The following is a 10,573-nucleotide window of genomic DNA, read 5'->3' as shown; positions in this document are numbered from 1 at the left end:
CAACTATCATCCAAAAAAGCTCTCTCTCCAAAAACAGAAGCTCAAGGGTCTTTTGTTCCCCTCAAAAAAAAAAAAAAAAAAAAGATGCTTAAGGTTCATTCATTTGGGGGTTTGTAAATAAAATGAATTCCCAGGTAAGTAACACGTGACAGTACCTAGCCAGTCACCAACACATTATGCTGTGGTTTCCAAAATACCTAGGGAAACTAGGTCCCAAATTCCTGTTATCCTTCATTGTGAACTGGGCACCCAATTTTCACTGATAGCTAATCTGGATATCTGCAGGGTAACTACTTATTAGGGGTGTGTGAAATAGGCCTTATTCAATTCAGATTCAGCCCAAATAGGGGACAGGGATTCAATTCGTTGATTGGGATCACTGTCCCCAATTTGATTTGGCCAAATTGGAATCTGATGATTTGAAGCCGATTTGGAGAATCAGTGATTCACACATAGACACAGCTTTAAATGTTTTTTCTACATACCTCGAGGTATCAGGTGCAGCTTGCAAACGCTGCAGTGCTGGGGTGGATGAAGCATCCCACAGCACCCGGGGTCCCCCCCGTGGCTGATCACCAAGCTGGGAGGTGCGGGGGGGGGGGGGGGCAGTGCACTCTCCAGCAGAAGTGCTTCTGATCCACTTTTGGGGCTGCTGCCGAGCATGCTGGGGAGCCTTGCTGTGGAGTACATGCTGTACTTCTGTGGGACACCCCATGCGCCCAAGCATCACAGCATTCACAAGTCGCCTGGTACCTAGAGGTATGTAGAAAAAACATTTAAAGCTGTGTCTATGTCCGAATCACTGAATCTTTCCAAATCTCTCCAAATCAATTCGGAGAGATTAAAGGGTCCTCTGATTCGATTCGGACATTTGGCCACCTAATCGGGCCAAATCTCTGCTGAGTCGAATTAGGGACTGAAGCTTAGCACAGCCCTACTATTTATCCTCTTGAAGATATAGTTTGGGGCATTCATTTTATATGCATGAAATTGCCTCTCCTTTATATACTCTGATTCAGCACCAGAGATCATTCGCTGGCAAGTTAAGAGAATATCACTTTAGCACAAGGGACTTTCCCTGTGCCTGATGAAGGGTGCTTGTATCTGAAACCTTGCAAAGAACAATTTTTCCAACTGTTTAGTTGGTCTAATAAAAATATCACATTTTCCCAAAGACCCTTGCCTACTGTAACACAACTGATTACAGCACATCAAGTAATCAATTCTAGCTTTCACAATCACTCAAAACCCTCACAATTCGAAAGGAGATGGCAATACAGGATTTTCTGTTTATTTAGATTTCTTATTAATAGTTGCCTCCAATGCAGGGAGGGAGAAGGGAGGAGCCAGTAGGTATGACTGGACAATATCACTGCCCAAGTGATCTCTGCCAAAGCACCTTCTTGTGCTGGATCAAAAAGTGCTTCTGACACTTACTTCACTGCCAAAGTAATTAGTTCCTATTCTTTTCAATTTACCCAAGCAAATGATACTAAAAACAACCATCTGGTCCCAGGTTCTATAAAGAAGAAAGAGTTTAAAAGGAGACAAAGTTTTAGGTGCTAAATATCGTGTAAAGCAAGTCATGTAAGGTACTTATGGGTTGTGGTGAGTTTGACAACTGGTATAGACAGTAATGAGTGGTTCCCATAAAATGCCATGACATTACAACCTCTAGAATAAGGCGGGTGGGTATAGGGCACTTCAAAACACTGGCCCCCGCTGCCTTCTGGGCACTCCTTGGTTGGAGAAAGGCTAAAGGACATCACCCTGACAAATATGCCCTCATTGAGGCATTAGGCAGCCAGCAGCATTTCTTACCTGTTTCTCTCTGGCAGAAGCTACAACCATTGAGGCATTGAATGTCTGAACTTGGTCTGGCTCTTGGATGCCGTCTCAGTGGTCTAAAGCAGGACACCCTCCACTCCCCCACTGCCTAGGCATATGCATCAAAGGTCTTGGTGAGATGGTTGCAGGACTCCATACAAGCAGATTCATCAGGCATCACACTAGGCCTCTTACATGTATGTCATGATCCAGAGGATTGATGGTTGCCTACTTCAGACAATTATTTAGCTATCCATCTGTTGTCTTAGTGATCTTATCACACTGTATCCCAAATAGTAGGTCTTGAATTATTCTCTTTCTGAAGATTTATTCTAGAAGCAGGAAAGATATGTGACTGAAAGAAAATAATAATTAAAAAAACCCCCAAAACTTCACCAATTATTTGGGTTCCATTAACTGATATATCTAATTTAAGACTGGGGGGGGGGGGGAATAGTGTAAAAAGAAGCAAATATCATCTCATCCATGAACTGTGGACTGGTGGTAGGATCTGGAAAAGGTGCTCTGTAAAGTCTTGCTTCCACAGTGATAGAAGCATAAAGGAAATATATAAGGATCGTTTTATACCCCAGACAAATATCCACAATTATTAATTAGATGAACTAGGCCTGCTCTGCTATAAGGGCCCAATCTTGAAAGCTATTGAACCCCTCTTGACAGGTGATTTGATGCTAGTTCCAAATCAAGTACTCAGCACATCACAGGATCAAGCTCTAAGGGAAGGGTTTCCTTTCCAAACACTGGAAGGAAGCAACTCTCTAAAGTTAACAAGCCCACACATCCTGAAGTCATAAGCAATCATTTTCTCCAGTACAAGAGACAGGTATCAGGCTTATTCTCGCTGATTGAGTCTTTGACAAGCAGGCATTCTTACAACTTGCATCATACCAGGGTTTATTTGTATATAGCCCCTACCAAGTTCTTACCTGAAGGTGCCCTGGCTGAGCAGTTCTCCTCAAATGGCTTTATATGAAAGGTTTTAGAGTGTGTCATGCATCAAGGTTTCTAAGGCAATAATTAGACTAATATTGTAAACCATAAAGGGGAAGAATGGAATGCAGTAATTTGCAGAGATTATTAAGTGGAAATAGGAAACTTAAATAATTAATTCTTAAAATCACTGAGAAGACCATAGCATGTCTTAGCACGCAAACACTAAAATTAGATTTGCTTGACAAGCCCATTTTAGATGGAACAGGAGTTCTTCAGTGAACTCATTTAATAGACCTTGAACATGTTATAAAGAAGAAAATTTCATTATAGCATCCTAAAATTTTGAATGAAAGGATTTTAAATTCACAGTCTGAAGCACCACTTTTGGATGAATCTGAAATGCTGAAAGAATCCAAATAAAGCCTGGACATTCGAGCCAACTATTGAAAGGGTCAAATCCTGAGAAGAACTCACTGAGCAATGGAGATCCAATACTATTGCTGTTTCTGGGAAGGTCAACGCTTGAAGAAGTACATTTGCCATTTTTTAAAGCATGCTTGAGACTAATTGAAAAGTTTCTCTTAGGAGTAGGAAATCATAGACAGTCCAGGTCCATAGTGATATCTTTAAATTTTTATTCCGTTTCATATGTACCTGTAAAGGCCACACTCTTATCTTGTGCCATTCACCAGCATAACTGCAATGAAAAAGGCAGAAACACACTTGTGTAACTAGGAAGCCTTGTTATGTCTTATTAGATTGTTACTGCTGGAAGCTCAAATATTAAAGACAAAATTCCTCCTTGGTGTGAAATCCTTTGAAGTCAAGGAAACTAAATAAAGGGATGATTTTGGCCCATTGTAACAAACAAGCTTTATCCATTAAGCTTCTTTGAAAATACACAGTTTGAGTACATTTCTCAAAGAAATGGTCCCCTTGACAGCTGCCGCACGTTAAAGATCCAACCAGGGAGGAATACAGCTGTTGTGTTGGTGAGCTAACTTAGTCTGCTGTACAGTCCATTCAGTTCAATAGAGTGTTAATGGAATAACGTTAGCACTACATCTTTCAGTTTATAGATGCTTACAATTCTAGCTAATGTTCTAGACAGACCTAAAAACTCTGTGCCTCATTTCCTCTCATTTGTAAACTGAAGGTAATATTTCATAATGAAATCAAATATCTCCATCATGGGACACAGATCTAATTAATTCACTTATTTATGTTTCAAGATCTTTGCATGGATGATGCTAAAAAGACACAAAAAATGATCAGTAAGCAGCGTATTCTAACTCCACCTGCTCTGATCTTATGTCTACATCTGAACTTCCTTTCTTTCATCACTGTCTACAGCAGCCTCCAGTTTCTAAAATGGCAATGAGGAGGAGGAACCGAGAGCTTGCTTCAGCAGATGCTATTGCTACGCCAGGGACCCTTGCCATGACCAATATTTACATGAATTACAAATCAATCCTTTGGTAGTGCTGACCTGATATTGTAGCCAAGATGGTTCAGGAAATACACAAGAAGCAAGGATGTTTGTGGGTGATATCTTTTATCGCACCAACTGCATGGTTGGCATAAAGTTAGACAAGCTTTCCAATGGAAGGCTTTCTCTACCAGGTCTGCACCCTGCCCCCTCTTTTTTTTTGCTAGAAGTTATCATATGCCTTTACTTTTAAGAATCACCACAATTCAGGTCTTTCACTGCCCCCCACTCTCTCCTTAGCTTCCAAGTAGTTGAGAATCTTCTTTTCATTCTTATGGTCCTAAGTCACCAGTGCTTTCTCTTTTGACCTTGGATACATCTAATGTACCTAAGAATAGAACCACAAGGTCTGGTTTTGCTATGTAACACTGTGGGAAGTACCATTTTAATAACTGGAAATAGTATCCCCGCAGCAGTCTGTATGAAAAGTACTTGGGACCAGATGGTAAAAAATTCTCAGCAACTGGAAGATGGAAAGGTCAGGGAGGAGAAGAGTTCTCCCAAAACTGCTTTTGTGGCAAGTTTCTAATGGAGTTCTGTTGTCAAATGAGAACATTTTTTTTGACGTGTAATTAAAAGTTGAAAAAGAGGCAGTTTAATGAAAAGGAAGGATTATGTGGTCAGAATATCAACATGTGGGATTAATTTAGTTGTATCCATTTGGAAGGACTTGTGGGGAGCAAGGTGAAACAAGAAAGACCCTGAACTTGCAGTGATCAAGGCATGAGCTGTCTAAGTCATGGACAAGGATTTTAGTAGCGGGAATAAAGACGATAAATTCAACTAGTTTAGCTGGGGGGGGGGGGCGGGGTGTTCTTTTTTTTTTTAAAGAGTCAGGAAAAATGGAAAGCTATTGAAATTTGGATAATGAAGCAGAAGAAGCTGCAGTTACTGTAAGAGGAGGCCGAAAGGGATGGGACTTCTTTTGTAGTTTTTTTTCTTCCCCCCGCTCTCCACTCCCTCCCCCTTTTTCATTAGGCTGACATTTTTTGAGACTGAGTAAATACTGTGCTATATATCTCTGTCTCATTGTCTCCTGTCACCTGAGTAACACCTCTTTTACTGCTGCCAAAATGGCTACTCCGATGCTAGGTCAGACCAATTATTTCTTAAATGGTTTGTATTCACCTACACTTCAAATGTGTGGCTTTGAGGAACACAATAACAGCACCTCATTCTCAGTCTGCTCCAAAGATCCATTATGCTAGCAACACATCAGTCTGCTCAATTAAAGAGCCAACGACTACAAAGCGACTGTATATCATTTGTATTACCTTTCTGCAGCCGACACTTTATTCACAAATATCTGACTCCAAGAGGTCCTTTTCTGCTTAGCTAGGTGCTTTATCCCAGCTTGCATTTAAGTTAAAAAAAAAAATCAACATTGTGCTTTAAGCAGAAATTTCCATGTCCTGCATATACTGATATTTATTTCTTTTCTGCAAGAGATTTCCAGCTTTCTTTGCAGCCCCTGTTTCAAACCAATTTGTCAGATACTTTCTTACTAATGCCCTTGAAATATGAGGCATTGAGACTGTTGAAATACTTTTGCAATGTTGTTTTGTTGGGTGGCAAAACATTAGTGGGGATTCAGCACATCTAAAATTATTTTAATGTTTCCCCAATACATTCAAGGAGCATAATGGAATGAGAAAGACCACAAGTCGTTCCCCCACAAAAGACTGCAAGTGTTGGGGGGAGGTTGTTTTTCGTAGGATCAGAGAATGAAATTCAAGCAGGAGCTGCGAAAGCCTTTGGTAACAATGCATTTCTGGTTTCAAACCTGACTGGGTTTGTCACCTTCACCAAATGCAGCTCCTCTGCACAAGGTGCCCTGGTCCCCATTTTAGGACATGAGCAGTGTATATTTGCTGCAAATCATGCCTATAAGCTTGAAGAGAGGCTTCTTCCTTTCCATGTCCCACTCCATATTCCTAATCTGCTATTCCTGTCACCCATTCCTATCATTTCTTTCTGCATCAAAACCTTATCTTCCTCCCCAGTATGCCAACCTCAAAGCGTCTCTTGTCCCTTGGACCTCTTCCCCAACCTACTCCCCATACACAGGTAATGACTGAGTTATAAGGAGATGAGCATCAACCAAGTTCCTTCAAGTATTTTTCTTACCAACTTTGGATCCATTACCCCGTATTCTGTCTGGTTAGAACAGAATACTTAAACAATGGTGACATGACATTATTTATATAGTGCCGACTTGGATGAACTTCCCATAAAGAAGACATGGGAGAGGTGCAAATACCTTGCTTATGTACGTAAGGAACAGCGGAATGACTCCTTCTGTACTTATGGATTACCTACCTACAACACACATAGTAGGAAGGAAATAATTTCTTCAGTTGTATTATGTAAAAAAACAAAAACAAAACAACCCATCACCTGAAAGATCAAAAAAGCTAAAATCTGCCCTCAGGTGAGGTATATGTAAATGGCTCCTAGTGAGAAAAATATGCAACTGGCTAAGGAAAGAATTTCCTTCCTATAATTATTCCTTTTTGTTTCCAAATGAATGGAGACAAAGACTTGGCCCCAGTGAAGTGAACTATTAAATTCATATTGAAGTCAAGATCACCAAACTCAGAGCTCCACTGTTGGACTGGAGATGGGACCAAAATCATTTTCTGTGTGATGTTGGTCCAAGTCCATGCCTTTGCTTGCCTTCTGGATTTTTTTTTTAAACGTATTCCGCTTATTTTGCATATTGAGCTGATTTAGATGGAGACAGACTCTTTTACAAGGCGTATGCTTAATGTGTAAATGTATGTAGGTCCAATCAGTGGATCTCCCCTATTAGATTAGCAAACAAGCTTGAAAGGAATCCAGCTACTTACAACACCAGGGACACTTCCTCATTGTAGTATATTATCACCACCAAGTTCTTGCCAAGTTATTTAAATTAACAGCAGACCACTGAACCAAGAGATCCAATTCTGCATGCTCTTCCAGCTTTCCTTGGTTACTTTGACAATAGCTACTAGAACAGAAATCTATACCTACTTGCAAGCAGGGTTTGTACACCTGTTTTACAAATGCTGGGCCAAAATTTTTTTCTCCTGTGACTCCATACTTCGTTAGCTTACTTTGAATACGTGTAATAAGCTACATGGAGCTCAAAACAGACCAGGATCAAGCCAATGGATTTTACATGATAATAAGAATTTGAGATCTGAAAACGTAGAAGTATTTGCACACGGTCTAAAAACATTTAAATACCAATGTCCTTCCTTGTTCAAGATCTATGAGGTGGTAAGCTCATTTCAGGGAAGTGTAAATTCTGCCTAGACCAGAGAAAAATTACTTTGAATTAACTGGATAGATCGCTATGAATAATCTACATTAAATTCTTAATTTTGGGTTAGGATGGAAGACTTAGTCCTGGTCAAATATCCACTTCTTATGCAATTAATTCTTAGTAAAGAAAATGAATGTGAGGTATAAAATATTTTAGAAATAATCTTATAGTAGAAAAACAATAGAAATTTGAAGACGGATTAAGGTTTAGTGTCACAACAGATTATAGTGTGAACGGAATATGTCCTTACAGGAATCTATTTAACTAGTGACATCCTAGAAGGAACAAACTATAGGGCTTTTTGACATGAAAAATGTGAATTTGCCATTTGAGTGTTTACTAGGGCTCACAACTAGCAGGAAATGAGGCATGAAATGTATTGTCAAACATACAGTGTTCAAAATATAATCCATTACTTTAAGTTGAGCACTGCTTTTAGAGATGCTAACTCTCAGGCCCCCAGTCAGATACGTATATTAAAATAGGTGCACCCAACAGCAACTAGTTTAGAAATCATAACAAAAAATGTCCTTTGAGATGCTCGGTTTCTCTCTGTAATGTCCGGCTCTGTGAAGGACATGTGTCCATTTCATTTTCTAGAATGCAAAAAACCCCCCAAAACTATTAAGCACAACAAGTGGAGTTGAGACGTATTACATACAAACCAGTACAAGCTGGGTTGGAGAAAGGGCAGAAAGAGGTATAAATTATATATGCATTACATATTAATGCGAGTTAACGCAGAAAGGAGCTCTGGCATTGACCTTCATTGTGCTCAAATCCATGGAGGGAAGCTGCTGCTGAAAGATCCTTGCTGGTTTCCAGCGAGGTTTAGCCCATTAGCTCCAATGTGGTAAGAGTGGTTCTCACAGGGCAAGAAAGGAGGAGAGAAGAAGTCCTGGAAGGAAGTGCTAGGAGCAAGTCATCTGGGGGAAAAAACATTGTCAAGGTTTCTGTTCAGTTACTGTTCCCAAATTACACATTGGAAGGCAAAGCCCCAGAAAAATATGAGTTTTGGTAGTGGCTCAGGACCGGGCTTCTCTATTGGAAATGGAGAGGAACTCAGCCTTTCGACATACAATACCAGCCAAAACCATGACTTCCCTGATTTGTTCTGACAAAGACTCAATCTGACAGAGCTTTTGAGATACAATTCTAATTTATTAACCAATGAATAAATGTCAAAACATGTGAGCCAACAATCTAATCTATTAAGTGCATTACTCCAATACTTGTCTAAAACAGAAAACACAACCTACTTGATACTCAGATAGAAAAAAAAAAAAGTAATAGTCAAGTGGGTTTGCTTTTAGAGGAGCTTCCTCTGAAGTTAATGGAATAATGGATGCAGCTGAGAAAATCTAGATCTGGGTGTCCCAAGCTGGGTGTCCAAAGGTAAGAGTCACTTTAGAGAATTCTGGTTTTATCTCCATTGTGGATCAGGCTCCATCTCTACCTCATCCATGTTTGTAGAGTACAGTAATATTCCTGGATGACTGGTGCTATGGCAGGCCAAGTTACTCTTACTTTAAAACTTTTAAGCACACTAAATATTGGCTATGCTTTTAACAAATTGCTTCTCATAAATATCAGCTGAAAGGCAGTTGAGAATGGAGCAGGAGACAGGGAGAACTGTTTTTCAGTGAATGGACGCTCATCTACTTGAGCCAGGAGGTTTAATGATAGCTTTTCTATTTCTAGACCTCATTTAGTCATATTTAAAATGATACGGCCTCTTCCTTGACAGAGCTCAACTGATGTTTTCACTCTAGCTTCCAGCTTATCCTCTTTTTGTGGTCAGTCCAAAGAAACCTTTCTATATTGACTTTCAATGGGAGTCTCCTATTTATTAAAGTGCTTCCACTTTTCTTCTGTAGCCCTATACAGTAATCCATTATAACTGTCAAAAGTGTACACACCTGTTTCTTGTTCTTCTCATCTTGCCATGACAATCTGATAATGGAGCTGATGGCACTACATCTTAAAAAACTCTAATGCATTAGCGGGCTGTATAATTCCAGCATTTTCAGTCCTCTGCTAGCAATTAGTAGTGAATGAAACTGGAAGAGTTTCAGATATACAGTTTAAATAAAGCACCCTAAAATCTCAGAGGACTATCTAAAACTTTGCAAAGCAGCTTGATCTTGAAAAACTGGCTCATATTTCAGCATGCATCGACATTCCCATTAATCCTAGAGTAATGTTAGTTGACATGTTGGGGGTTCCCTTCCTATGTAAAAAAGAATTAAGGGAAATGGCCAGCACTGGAGATGTTATGTGATTCACCTCAGGTATTTCCCCAAATTAATTATATGGGGAGCAACCATTTCCACCCTCTCACCCCCACTACAAGCATCCAGATCTATTTCAAGTTGCACAGAGGACATGGGTCATACATGGCACATTCCTCTGGGCCCATTCTGGCTTCCAAGCAGTAAAACAACAACAAAAACATGTTAAAATATGCCCTGCCAACACTTCACAAAAAGGTGGCTTGAGAAAATGGGAGTGGTGGGTCAGAGGGATAACATGAATGACTCCCACTTTTAACCCATCATCTGCTACTGTTCTCCAGGAGCCCAGGATTCAGGGGAAAATGAAGTCTATGGAATTAACTGAGCTCCCCCTTTCAGCAACACGCTTAATGGGGTGTTGTGGAGCAGCTGATTGCATTGTCTTTGATGTTGAAATCTGTGCACTGATGTGAAGTGGTCTTTGAAGAGCACTATTCCATCTTCAGATCTCAGAGGGACAGCTCCTTGTCTCCTTGGCCCATAGACAGCTTTGGTTGCACTGAAGAAAATACGCATATCATAGCCGTCAGAAAACATTTGTTGTGTGATCCCACTCAGTTAAAGAGCTCCAAGTCATTCTTGATTGCTTGGACATGGTCAACTTCCTGAAAATCGGGAAATGTTATCAGCCTACTTCAAGCCACTCAGCTGCTCCTCTACACATTGGAATTACAGAACAATCTTTGAAGAATATTGAGC

General features: G+C 40.1%; 1 long non-coding RNA gene across 2 annotated transcripts in view; it reads right to left on the bottom strand.

Annotated features, from left to right (window-relative positions):
* Nucleotides 1–3,260: 3,260 nt before the first annotated feature.
* Nucleotides 3,261–10,573, bottom strand: part of LOC132252419 (uncharacterized) — a 37,011-nt gene continuing 29,698 nt past the window's right edge. Inside the window, exon 4 of one of the 2 annotated variants that reach the window (XR_009464311.1) lies at nucleotides 3,261–3,478. This is a non-coding gene — a long non-coding RNA (uncharacterized LOC132252419). Of the gene's footprint in view, nucleotides 3,479–8,780; nucleotides 10,374–10,573 lie in introns of those variants that run through there. The other variant, XR_009464312.1, reaches the window with a different exon arrangement.

This window comes from Alligator mississippiensis, chromosome 9 (genome assembly GCF_030867095.1).
Source record: "Alligator mississippiensis isolate rAllMis1 chromosome 9, rAllMis1, whole genome shotgun sequence".
Lineage (NCBI taxonomy): Eukaryota > Metazoa > Chordata > Crocodylia > Alligatoridae > Alligator > Alligator mississippiensis.
Note: the sequence above shows the minus strand (reverse complement) of the source record. Positions and strands in the feature narration are given on the sequence as shown.